We start from the raw sequence: 13,572 nt of genomic DNA, 5'->3' as shown, positions 1-13,572 counted from the left end.
CATAAGATTTTGAACAAATTTTCATGCACGTTATACGAAAAAGGAATGCATCATGTTAAATAAATAAATAATAATAATTTAAACTTTCATGGAATTATTGATATCGGCCAGTAAAAGCAGAGTTATATCAGATTTAGCGATAAACTGTGCATGGAGCCACACCAATTTGTGCAACTGAAGGAGATACAGTCCTTCTACTCACAGCATTTACACAGCTGGTGTAAATGAATTTTAAAGCAGTCATGTTGGAGCTCAAGGCAATCACAATACTTACAGACTACTTGCTTCAAAACACACCCCAAGTTTATATCAGAAAGAGGGACGGTTGTACCTTACTTGAGACATTAGTGACTGACACTACTGAGGCACCTGTAATAATCTGAAAGGAGTTCTCATCAGATCACCGCAGACCCGCCGATTCCTCAATGGCGAACAATCATAGTAGCAGATAACTGCCAAGAATTACTTCAGTCGAATCGTCTGAGTATTTTAGGTTAGAAAAATATGAGATAAATTAGTTGTCCTTAATACTCGGATCCTAATGTATACTGAATGAAATCAAACACACAAATTTCTAAGTAGCTTGCTCCAACACTGAGCCCTAAACTGCATTATATTCTGTTTACGTTAATCACTTTGGTCGCAAAATAAAATATCACAAAAAATATTATATTTCTCGTCATTGTTAACGGAAAAATTAAAGTTTTGCCAAATTACTTCTACGTATCAAGTGGGTCCAATTTGCATTCTTCGATATCTTTAATTTGATACTAACCGAAAATTTTCTAATTGATTTTCAAACCAAACAACAACGTTTTCAGAAACGTTTAAAATCGTGAGTAAGCTTCCCATAACGTATACTGCAACTACTGAAATCGAATTTTTTTTCATCCCATTCGTATCTAAGGATGTGCATTGAGAGAAAAAGAAACTACATACGAACATCTCGGTATAGGTAACTCAGCGCAATCGAAATTAACAACACAACCGCGAAAACAATGAATAATCTTTAATCTTGCGACGATACTTCTGTGATTCATTTATACATACATAAGTGTTCGAAAAGTTAGTAAATCAAAAATCAAACAAAAATAACCACTGCAGACTTCGTCCTTATTAAAGGTGTGGGAAACTTCACAGAAGCAAGACGTGCCAATTTAATGAGGCCGTCTGCGAGATACTCGTTTCAAAAGAACACTTCGTTAAAGTAATCAGGTCAGGGAAAGTGGCACAAGCAATTTAGGACACAGATACTGTTTCAGTAGCCAAGTAACTAATGCACAAATTGATACTTCACAATTATTCAGTAAATTTTAATAGATAAATACTTGTCATTCTCTAAATTTATAGATAATTATAAAAATTATTTACGGGTACATTTAGCGGAATGCATTATATACGTGTGTTGGATGCAGCACAGTAAATTTTGTAAGAAAACATTTCATCAAGTCTTATTTCCTTTAAAGTTCGGAACAGGCATTGCGCTTCGACAATGAAGTGCATAGGAGGTTATGAAATGAAAATTTGATAGTTTCTCGGTAATCTTATTCAGTGCTTTCGATATCTTCCTATGAACGCAACGATCTGTTCGACAATTCTCGAATGTGGATTTTACGTTGTGAAGCTACTCTCTCATTGTCTGAGAGTGTATAGCGGAATTAGAGGATAGAATTACTGTTGTGAAGTTACTGTTTGCTCATAAAGAAATTCATTCACTGATAACTATATAGTCTTGTTTATCTGTAAATGATAGCGAGCGACTTATTTGCTCGTTATGATTTTATTTTTAGTCTTGAAACAGGTTAAGTTGGCAATTTCTTTAGACCCGGAACCCTTCAGAAACGTCGCCGCTGTCATTTCTCACGCAAGGGAAACGTCTTTAACATTAAAAAATAAATATACAAACGAAATTTGAGCACAAGATAACATCCGGAATCTGTAATAAGCTCAGATCGAAATGTGTTGTAAATGAAAATGGAAAATTCTGTTTGATTTGAATTACGCTCGTTGATGAACATGTAAGACTACACCCGAAATTTGTAAAACAGCACAGGAAAAGATAAAATATTTTGTCATTAGGGCATTACTATTCTATGTACTGGTTAGCGTAAATATCGTGACCACTGGTTAGTATCGTGTTGATCCTTCTTTGGAACGCAATAGAACAGCATTTCTGCCTTGCATGGATTCGATAACTACTTGATAGGTATCCGTTAGCTGTCTACGCAGAGTTCACTCAATATCAGTACATTAGGGACCAATGGTTTTTGGGTGCGGAGCTGGCACCTCACAGCGACCCAAGTCTGTTCTATCGGGTTTATACCACAAGAATTTGTTGTCCAGTACATCAACATGCATTTACTGTCACGCTCCTCAAACAGGTATAGCGCGATTCTGACCTCGCATTAAAGACAGTTCTCCTTGTGGAAGAAGCCATTCCAGTCTCGTAAGTTTCGAAGAATGAAGTGATATAGTTGGTCCGCAATAATGTTCTCATAGTCCACATCTGTCACGATGCCTTAGATTAATACCAGGTCACAAGGAAGTCAAGGCTGACTTATTGACATATAGCCAAAACCAATTCAAAAAATGTAGTAGTTGTGAAAACAACCTGATATTTATTCACTCGATGTAATGAGTACTAACGACAGAGGATCTCGCATTGATTCCATAATTATAGATTTCCAGGAGGCTTCTGAAAGCCTCTGCTCACAAGTCACTCACAATAAGATCGCGTGCCCATAAGGTATGGTCTCAATTGTGCGACTAGATTCGTGACTTACTGTCGGAAAGGTCACAGTTCGTCGTAAAAAACGGGAACTCATCGAGTGAAACAGACATGGTATCCGGCGTTCCCATAGTAAGTGTTACAGGCCCTCAGTTGTTCCTAATGCCTATAAGCAATTTAGATGATGATGTTGTTATTTACAATCTCGTAAAGTCATCAGATGATCAAAACAAATTACAAACTGATTAAGACAATGCATATGTAGGGTGCGAATTCAATCTTCATACTGAAACGGGTGAAGTCATCTACATGAGTACTAAAAGGAATCCGCTAAATTTCAGTTCAACAATACAGTACACAAATCTAAAGGCTATGATGGCATTTGCTATGATTGCAGTTACGAATAACTTAAGCTAGACCCATGACTTGGATAATGTTGTGGGAAAGGGAATGGAAGACTAAAGAGAGTGTTCCACTATTCTAATCTGCCCTTTGGAGTACTGCTGCGTGGTGTGCGACCCGCATCAGAGAATTCTGTTGAAAGACGTAGAAGAGGTTGAAGGAAGGGCAGTTCAATTGGTATCATCGAGTAAGGGGGGAGAGACGGCAACGGATATGACACGCGAGTTGGGGTGGCAATCTTTTAAACAAAGGCGGATTTCACTGCTATCTGATCTCTCACGAAATATCAATCACTAAATTTCTCCTACGAATGAGAAAATATTTTGTTGGAGCCATCTCACATCGAGAGAAATTATCACTGTAATAAAATACGAGAAATCAGAGCCCGCTTAAGTATTTGTTTTCCCCAGCGCTTTTCGGGAGTGGAACGGTATAGAAATTGAAAGTAGTGTGATGAACTCTGCACCGAACACTTAATTGTGGACTATAGAGTGGTCACATAGATGTACAAGGATAATGTTACCCATAGCATAATATCCACCGGCAAGACTCCGTGGCGCTGCATATCTTTCGAACTGCCGTCCATCTACGTGACAGCGTATCCTAAAACGACCATCGTCTCGATGTAACAAGATACGCGGTTCCTTTGATCCAAGGTCTAATATCGATGATCATGTGTCATCTTTAGTCGGAATTGCCGATGGTGTTGCGTCGACGTGGGAACACGTAGAGGTCGTCGACTACGGTGATCCGTGTCCAATATTGTGTGCTGAACGATGTGTTCTGAAACACTTGTGCCTTCAACAGTGTTGTACTCTTTCGTCTGATCAGCCAGAAGTCTCCACCTATTCTACTTTCAGAGCGGGCAGGCCTCTGAACTTAACGTACTGTAATGAGGCGTGAAGGTGTAGCATCTTGTCGTCTACTTTCGGCCTAAACGACCTTAAACCACTTTCGACGTCAGTACGACTGTAGCACCTGTCGGGGAAACCATCGGTTTCTGGACCTATGTTTACTCGGATTCATCGCTGTTTCATTGTCCTCTACTCTCCCTCTTCGTTTGTAACTGTACGAGCTGAACGCGCTGTTTGCTTTCCTTTTCGCTACATGTAATGGCAACACAACGGGGCAGCATTTGAATCTCGCCGTGGGTAGCGGTTATTATGTTTTGGGTCATGAAACACGTTTAATGGATACTTGCTTCCTGGAGGTAGAATGTGGGCATGAGAGTTCATTACCCAGTCAAGAAAATGGACTAACTGGCCCTGAAAGTGCGATCAATGGAGCTGCAAGCATACACACTGTTTCGCAGCCGTACTAGAACCATTTTTCTGAATTTTCCTCGTGCATTAAACTTCCACAACAACAGCACATTACTGTTTCCACACAGTCTTCAAAATATTATGCTAATTATGATCATCTGCCCTTAACCTTAACTAGCAAAAATATTTGCCTTTTGAAAGGTATAACACGGAAACAGACTGCAAGAAACGAAGTGCAGCTATTCATGGAAGAAGTTAAATAACACACTTCTATTACTGCCGAATTACTAACTAACTGTGTAGGGCGGAAAGCGGCCGTCACTCCAATGAGCTTCCATTACAATCTGCCAGACCAGTTAACTTTTGTTGGTTAACAGTGGTGAAGAACACGACTGTTTAAGGTAACATTAGGGGAAAACTGTTTCCACCTCAGTGTTGCTTCAGTGGTTTGTACACAGAGACAATCTACCCTTAGGGAAAAGGGCAAGTGCAGCTACAAATCGATGGAAAAAAAAGCTATTTTGAGATGGAAAAGCTCATAAGAAAGGGGAAAGGACATTGATATCAAATTTGGAAACGATTTCCTAATCCACTTTCCGAGCACTGTTGGTTTCAAATGAAAGACTGTCTGGTGTTGTAAAAAGCATACCCGTTGTATGCAGAAAAAACAGTAAAAACAATCTTCAGAAATTTAGTTTGTTTCCAACTAGTCGACTGTTCAATTACACTGATTGTGTGAGTACTTGTAAAATGCTAACACGCTAAAGCGCTGCTCTATCAAAGCTTGATCTCAGCTCTTCAAAAAACAACTGGCTGCTCCATTCCGTACAGTGTGTTGTAGCGCAAACTCGGCTAATTCCATCCGTCACGTGACTTACGCGTCGTTTCCACACCTGATCACGAGTGATACTGTGGCGTGAAATTATCTATTTGATAAGAGGAGCTTAACACCGAGACTTAAGCTAATTTTGTATATTTGTATAGTGGTTCAAATTTTCTTCGAGAAGTTCGGGCAATAACGTACACATTTCTATCCTGTTCTTATTTTTGGTTGATCGTTTTGATGCTCCATTTTAGATTAAGCAATATAGGATGTACTGCGTATTCTTGAAGCCTAAGGGCAACATATCGGTGGAAATATAATTAATTATGTTCTAAATAATGTGCTTATTTCCTCTCTAATGTCTCAAATGGTTCAAATGGCTCTGAGCACTATGGGGCTCAATTGCTGTGGTCATAAGTCCCCTAGAACTTAGAACTACTTAACCCTAACTAACCTAAGGACATCACTCACATCCATGCCCGAGGCAGGATTCGAACCTGCGACCGTAGCGGTTGTGCGGTTCCAGACTGTAGCGCCTTTGACCGCTCGGCCACTCTGGCCGGCTCTAATGTCTCATTTTCGAGGGTTGCCAACAATCGTCATCTGCTAAAAGAAGGTCTGTATCTCTATTTAAATACAACGACAGATCAAATACAGGAAGAACAGCTTAAGAGCTAAGAATACCTGTAGAAATTCCACCCGAATTTATTTTTATCGTATTTAATTTTTTATTTTATTAATTTTTATTTTTTGTGGGATTGATGTTGTGTTCATCTGAGAATCATAAACAAGTTTACTTATTCTCATGTCGTTTTATTGTTGTCTCTTTGTTTTATATATGATCCCAGAAAACGTTCAGAATATCTTATTCGCATTACTTAACACAAGGCTTATAAAAAAGTAATCTCTATTAACCATCTGTTCGGTTAAAACCGGGAATTATTCCGCTGTGTAGTATTAAGGATAAAATTAGAGTTAATTTCTTTTGAAAATAAACGGTTCACAATATTTTATGAGTGTAATCCACATATATACATCTGGCTAATCTAACATCGAACTTGTTCCTTCTTACGTCGCTTATTTGAGAGTCTTGATGTAGTGAGTGCATTTCTTTCCAGAAAGAAGGGAATTTCTTATGAATGTTATGGTACTTCTATTCCTTATCGCATTCTGGAAAGTAGGGCAAACAGATTTCAATAATTATTTCAAATAATGAAGAGATGGATGTTATTATTAGTAATCGTAAAGTACTGGTTTATATTAGCACAAGAATTTTCCTTTCCTATGCTATTGCCCCATTCCGTACTCTGACAGCCATGATGCTTTATATTCCTTCATAAAAAGCTTCGGGTAGTCGTTTCATAATGAAGAAATGACGTATACGAGCATTTTAGCAGACCAATGAAAATAAAACTTTTATGTGGTTAGAAAATATAGTCAGAGTGTAAAATAATACTGTCTTTATAAAATAAAATGCGTGAACTTTAATTCAGTTGAAAAACTTACAGTGTCAGTAATTACACTGAGCAAGAAATATGTTGAATTAGTCTTCATATCAAAGACAAAGATCATATAGTAGTGTAGTCATCCATGGAGAAATGTTTAATACCTTCAGTTATTCATTATAATGTGCGACCCTGACGGTTTCGGAAAGTGCGTCAGTTGGACAGACGTCTCAGTTCCTATCGTTCCACAAACTTTGAAACCTCTGTTTCCATTTTAGGATCTCATCTGCGTACACAAATAACAAACGACACCCAACAACATACGAATCGCTCAGTTAACTATACAGCCATTCCTGTTTTTCGTATAGCAACTCTTCGTAATGTCGTTTTGAAGGAAAAGTTCTTAAATAAATAACGTCTTTCGTTTTTCGTCGAAACATAATTAATAAACACGCAGTGCGCGTTTTATATTCTGATTTCTAAAATAGCGCACGTGAGAACTAATAAGGAATCAACGAAGTGACAAAAAAATTAATATCTCTTATGTTCTTTGTAGAAATAAATATTTCAAATACAGTACGACGATCCAAGTTTATTTCAAAGAAAGGAAGGCTATGAATCAACAATCTTGATGCTGGATGTCGTACTCGTATTGAAGTTCAAAAAAAATCAGCTCGTTTAAAAAATTAGCCGAATTTAGATGTACGAAATTTTGATACAAGTGAAGGCTGGGTCTGTCTTTAATTTTGATAGACGCAGTACTTGTACCACCATGCAGATACGATTTAATCGAAGATTCAGGATGACACTGACCTCAGTAATGGGGTTTCTTATTACCGTTAGAATTGTTCATTAGTATACTAAATTTCACTTAAACTGCAAGAGAAAGAGATATGTATTCTAATGTTGGCATTTGGTGGGTGGAAGGGTAGGGGGTTGTAAGTATTATCTGAGAGTGCAGATTCGGTATCACTTTGTTAAAGAATACTATTGCATATGTGACCTACTTTTAATAATAAACATTTCATATGCTTTGAATGGAATAAGTTGTTTCTTGTAACTATGGAAATATCCCAAGATTTCAGTTATTTTGGTGAAAAGAGATATATATGCACTTGTGAATACGAACTACAATCATCTGTGTAAGGGAACGATGACAACGAAAACTGGTGCCAGACCGCGACTCGAAACCGGGTTTCCTGCTTTAAGTGAGCGGCCGCGTCAATCGCTTTGGCTATCAGTGTACGACTGACGACCGGAGCCAGGCTTCCATATTTCGTTGTTCCGCCGTCACAACGTGTACATACATTATGTAATTCTCGTACAGGGAACGACACGTTAATTGAAAGACGTTGCCTAGTATCGGCGGATAAATCCGACAACAACTTCTACATCTACATCTACATCTACATTTATACTCTGCAAGCCACCCAACGGTGTGTGGTGGAGCGCACTTTACGTGCCACTGTCATTACCTCCCTTTCCTGTTCCAGTCGCGCATGGTTCGCGGGAAGAACGACTGCCGGAAAGCCTCCGTGCGCGCTCGAATCTCTCTAATTTTACTTTCGTGATCTCCTCGGGAGGTTTAAGTAGGGGGAAGCAATATATTCGATACCTCATCAAGAAACGCACCCTCTCAAAACTTGGACAGCAAGCTACAACTCGATGCAGAGCGCCTATCTTGCAGAGTCTGCCACTTGCGTCTGGTAAACATCTCGGTAACGCTATCACGCTTACCAAATAACCCTGTGACGAAACGCGCCGCTCTTCGTTGGATCTTCTCTATCTCCTATGTCAACCCGACCTGGTACGGATCCCACACTGATGAGCAGTACTCAAGTACGGGTCGAACGAGTGTTTTGTAAGCCACTTCCTTTGCTGATGGACTATATTTTCTAAGGACTCTCCCAATGAATCTCAACCTGGCACCCGCCTTACCAACCATTAATTTTATATGATCATTCCACTTCAAATCGTTCCGTACGCATACTCCCAGATATTTTACAGAAGTAACTGCTACCAGTATTTGTTCAGCTATCATGTAATCATACAATAAAGAATCCTTCTTTCTATGTATTCGCAATACATTACATTTGTCTACGTTAAGGTTCAGTTGCCACTCCCTGCACCAAGTGCCTATCCGCTGCAGAGCTTCCTGCATTTCGCTGCAATTTTCTAATGCTGCAACTTCTCTGTATACTACAGCATCATCCGCGAAAAGCCGCATGGAACTTCCGACACTATCTACTAGGTCATTTATATATGTTGTGAAAAGCAATGGTCGCATAACACTCCCCTGTGGCACGTCTTCGGACATGCTTGTATGAAAAGCGGAGTTCACCGCCCGGCAAAAATTTCCCTTGTCGTCATTTCCTTATACAGCTAATGATTGTTCGTATTCGCAACAGTGAATGCCATCCTTGTACTTCGTTACGCCTGTAGTTGCCGCAGTGCCAGTTCATCCAGCACATGCATGCATGTCTGATGGACCATTGCATTGTTTTGGTTAACAATACAGGCGCACAAATATCGTAATTTTGTAAAGATGTTTATTATTAAGTATCAACTGCCATTGCAATATAATGGCCAAATTACATTGCAAGTGCCTTTCATGTGAAACTTACGCTAATTGGCCAGATTTCAGTGATAGTAGGCTACATTGCCCTCTTTCCGGGGCAATTATAGGTTTACACATTTATTACAGGCACAAATACGTATTTCAAAAGGACTGCAATAAAGTTTAAACAGGTTACACAAAACTCTAGTGAGAGCTTCAAAATTTAATAAGAGAACTAATTAATCTTGTAATACATGAAATTTGAATAGATAATTTTCACGATGTTGTCTCTCTGCATGAAAAAGAAAGCCTCGACTTGTGAGAAAGTAGTGAGGAATCAAAGTTCAAAATACTTTTTTCAAAGGTCGCACGACTTTGGTTGTTTATATAATCAGCGACGTCAAAAAATGGTTCAAATGGCTCTGAGCACTATGGGACTTAACTTCTGCGGTCATCAGTCCCCTAGAACTTAGAACTACTTTAACCTAACTAACCTAAGGACATCACACACATCCATGCCCGAGGCAGGATTCGAACCTGCGTCTGTAGCGGTCGCGCGGTTCCCGACTGTAGCTCCTAGAACCGCTCGGCCACCCCGGCCGGCAGCGACTTCAAATATTGATCTGATATCTTTAACTTCGACGACAGTTGTTTAGGTGTTCGTTAGTCAGTTGAGCCTAAGTAAGCTGGCCGAAATAAGCTGGCATTTTCGAAGACTCAAATGGTTTAAATGGTTCTGAGCACTATGGGACTTAACAGCTATGGTCATCAGTCCCCTAGAACTTAGAACTACTTAAACCTAACTAACCTAAGGGCAGCACACAACACCCAGCCATCACGAGGCAGAGAAAATCCCTGACCCCGCCGGGAATCGAACCCGGGAACCCGGGCGTGGGAAGCGTGAACGCTACCACACCACCACGAGATGCGGGCTGTCGAAGACTCGTTATTGGCAGTCACCAGCTATGGACAGTGAAGTATCGTTGATGTAGACACATGGGACTTCATTAGGTTTCCTTTACTTGACATTTGGACGTACAGGGAATTCGGAAATTCCCGGTATAAACTTCTGGGACTTGTAGAGAATAGTGAGTGCTTGTAATATCTGTACTACCTCTCTGACTGTTTCGAGCCTCATTCGCGTGTCTATGAGTGTTAGAGCAACATGGTTGAGTACGCGTTTCCGGCGGCAGGATCCTTCTGAATGGGGAAGTTCATGGTAATGGAACAGCTGCTCGTTACCTTTATCAAGACCGTTCTCCACTACGTACGACTCCATCGCATACACTTTTCTCCACGATGACGCAACGACTTGCAGAAATAGTAACTTAAACCGTTAGAAGGAGTGACTGCGAAGCTCCAAGGAGGCAACGCACATCCTACTCGAGGAGGCCTTACAGCACCACGTCGAAGAGAACTCCTCAACAAGTACACGAGCAATGTCTTTGGTTATTAATGAGTGGAATTGTAAAACAAGTCATGTACCGCGTCAAGCCTTCTCAGTTAACGTGTAAACCGCAGAGACAGGCTGGACAGTGAAGGGGAAGGCGTGTTTATAGCGATTAGAGGTGCAATAGTATCGAAGGAAATTGACGGAGATCCGAGATGTGAAATAATTTGGGTGAAGGTCGCCGTTAAAGCAGGCTCAGACATGGCAATTGGATGTCTCTATTGGCCCCCTGGCTCAGCAGCTGTTGTGGGTGAGCACCTGAAGGATAATTTGGAAAATATTTCGAGTAGATTTCCCCACCATGTTATAGTTCTGGATGGAGATTTTAATTTGCCGGATATAGACTGGGAGACTCAAACGTTCTTAACGGGTGGCAGGGACACAGAATCCAGTGAAATTTTTTTAAGTGCTTTATCTGAAAACTACCTTGAGCAGTTAAACAGATAACCGACTCATGGCGATAACATATTAGACCTTCTGGTGACTAACAGACCCGAACTATTTGAATGAGTTAACGCAGAACAGGGAATCAGCGATCATAAAGCGGTTACTGCATCGATGATTTCAGCCGTAAATAGAAATAGTAAAAAACGTAGGAAGATTTTTCTGTTTAGCAAAAATGACAAAAAGCAGATTACAGAGTACCTGACGGCTCAACACAAAAGTTCTGTCTCAAGTACAGATAGTGGTGAGGATCAGTGGACAAAGTTCAAAACCATCGTACAAAATGCGTTAGATGAGTATGTGCCAAGCGAGATCGTAAGAGATGGAAAATAGTCACCGTGGTACAACAACCGAGTTAGAAAACTGCTGCGGAAGCAAAGAGAACTTCACAGCAAACATAAACAGAGCCAAAGCCTTGCAGACAAACAAAAATTACGAGAAGCGAAATGTAGTGTGAGGAGGGCTATGCGAGAGGCGTTCAATGAATTTGAAAGGAAAGTTCTATGTACTGACTTGGCAGAAAATCCTAAGAAATTTTTGTCTTATGTCAAAGCGGTAGGTGGATCAAAAAAAATGTCCAGACACTCTGTGACCAAAATGGCACTGAAACAGAGGATGACAGACTAAAGGCCGAAATACTAAATGTCTTTTTCCAAAGCTGTTTCACAGAGGAAGACTGCACTGTAGTTCCTTCTCTAGATTGTTGCACAGATAAAATAGACGACAGAGGGATAGAGAAACAAAATCGCTGAAAAGAGGAAAGGCCGCTGGACCTGATGGGATACCAGTTCGATTTTACACAGAGTACGCGAAGGAACTTGTCCCCCTTCTTGCAGCGGTGTACCGTAGGTATCTAGAAGAGCGTAGCGTTCCAAAGGATTGGAAAAGGGCACAGGTCATCCCCGATTACAAGAAGGGACGTCGAACAGATGTGCAGAACTATAGACCTATATCTCTAACGTTGATCAGATGTTGAATTTTGGAGCATGTATTATGTTCGAGTATAATGACTTTACTGGACATTAGAAATCTACTCTGTAGGAATCAGCATGGGTTTCGAAAAAGACGATCATATGAAACCCAGCTCGCGCTATTCGTCCACGGGGCCATAAACACGGGTTCACAGGTAGATGCCGTGTTTCTTGACTTCCGCAAGGCTTTCGATACAGTTCCCCACAGTCGTTTAATGAACAAAGTAAGAGCATATGGACTATCAGACCAATTGTGTGATTGTATTGAAGAGTTTCTAGATAACAGAACGCAGCATGTCATTCTCAATGGAGAGAAGTCTTCCGAAGCAAGAGTGATTTCAGGTGTGCCGCAGGGGAGTGTCATAGGACCGTTGCTATTCACATCATAGATAAATGACCTTGTGGATGACATCGGAAGTTCACTGAGGCTTTTTGCAGATGATGCTGTGGTGTATCGAGAGGTTGTAACAATTGAAAATTGTACTGAAATGCAGCAGGATCTGCAGCGAATTGAGGCCTGGTGCAGGAAACGGCAATTGAATCTCAATGTAGACAAGTGTAATGTGCTGGGAATACATAGAAAGATAGATCCCTTATCATTGAGCTACAAAATAGCAGGTCAGCAACTGGAAGCAGTTAATTCCATAAATTATCTGGGAGTACGCATTAGGAGTGATTTAAAATGGAATGATCATATTAAGTTGATCGTCGGTAGAACAGACGCCAGATTGAGATTCATTGGAAGAATCCAAAGGAAATGCAATCCGAAAACAAAGGAAGTATGTTACAGTACGCTTGTTCGCCCACTGCTTGAATACTGCTCAGCACTGTGGGATCCGTACCAGATAGGGTTGATAGAAATAGAGAAGACCCAACGGAGAACAGCGCGCTTCGTCACAGGATCATTTATTAATCGCGAAAGCGTTACGGAGATGATAGATAAACTCCAGTGGAAGACTCTGCAGGCGAGACGCTCAGTAGCTCGGTACGGGCTTTTGTTAAAGTTTCGAGAACATACCTTCACCGAAGAGTCAAGCAGTATATTGCTCCCTCCTACGTATATCTCGCGAAGAGACCATGAGGATAAAATCAGAGAGATTAGAGCCCACGCAGAGGCATACCGACAATCCTTCTTTCCACTAACAATACGAGACTGAAATAGAAGAGAGAACCGATAGAGGTACTCAGGGTACCCTCGGCCACACACCGTCAGGTGGCTTGCGGAGTATGGATGTAGATGTAGATGTAGAAAGTGGTAGCGTTTCGAACATGTTTTCAAATGGGTTTCAGTTCAAGGTATTATCTGTCACTCCCCTCTACAAGCCCTAGAAGTTAGTAAGGGGACTTTCCGAACACCCTGTATAGAGAAAGACTGCCATTTCTCCCTCCTTAACAGCAACAGACAAGTTGTTCGACTAAGAGCGGCCTCATTGTACTCTTTCCAGCTTTCCGCTCTCTCCCCTGCGTTTAGCACTCTACGTACCATTGCG

This window comes from Schistocerca piceifrons, chromosome 6, assembly GCF_021461385.2.
Source record: "Schistocerca piceifrons isolate TAMUIC-IGC-003096 chromosome 6, iqSchPice1.1, whole genome shotgun sequence".
NCBI classification, from domain to species: Eukaryota; Metazoa; Arthropoda; class Insecta; order Orthoptera; family Acrididae; genus Schistocerca; species Schistocerca piceifrons.
Note: the sequence above shows the minus strand (reverse complement) of the source record.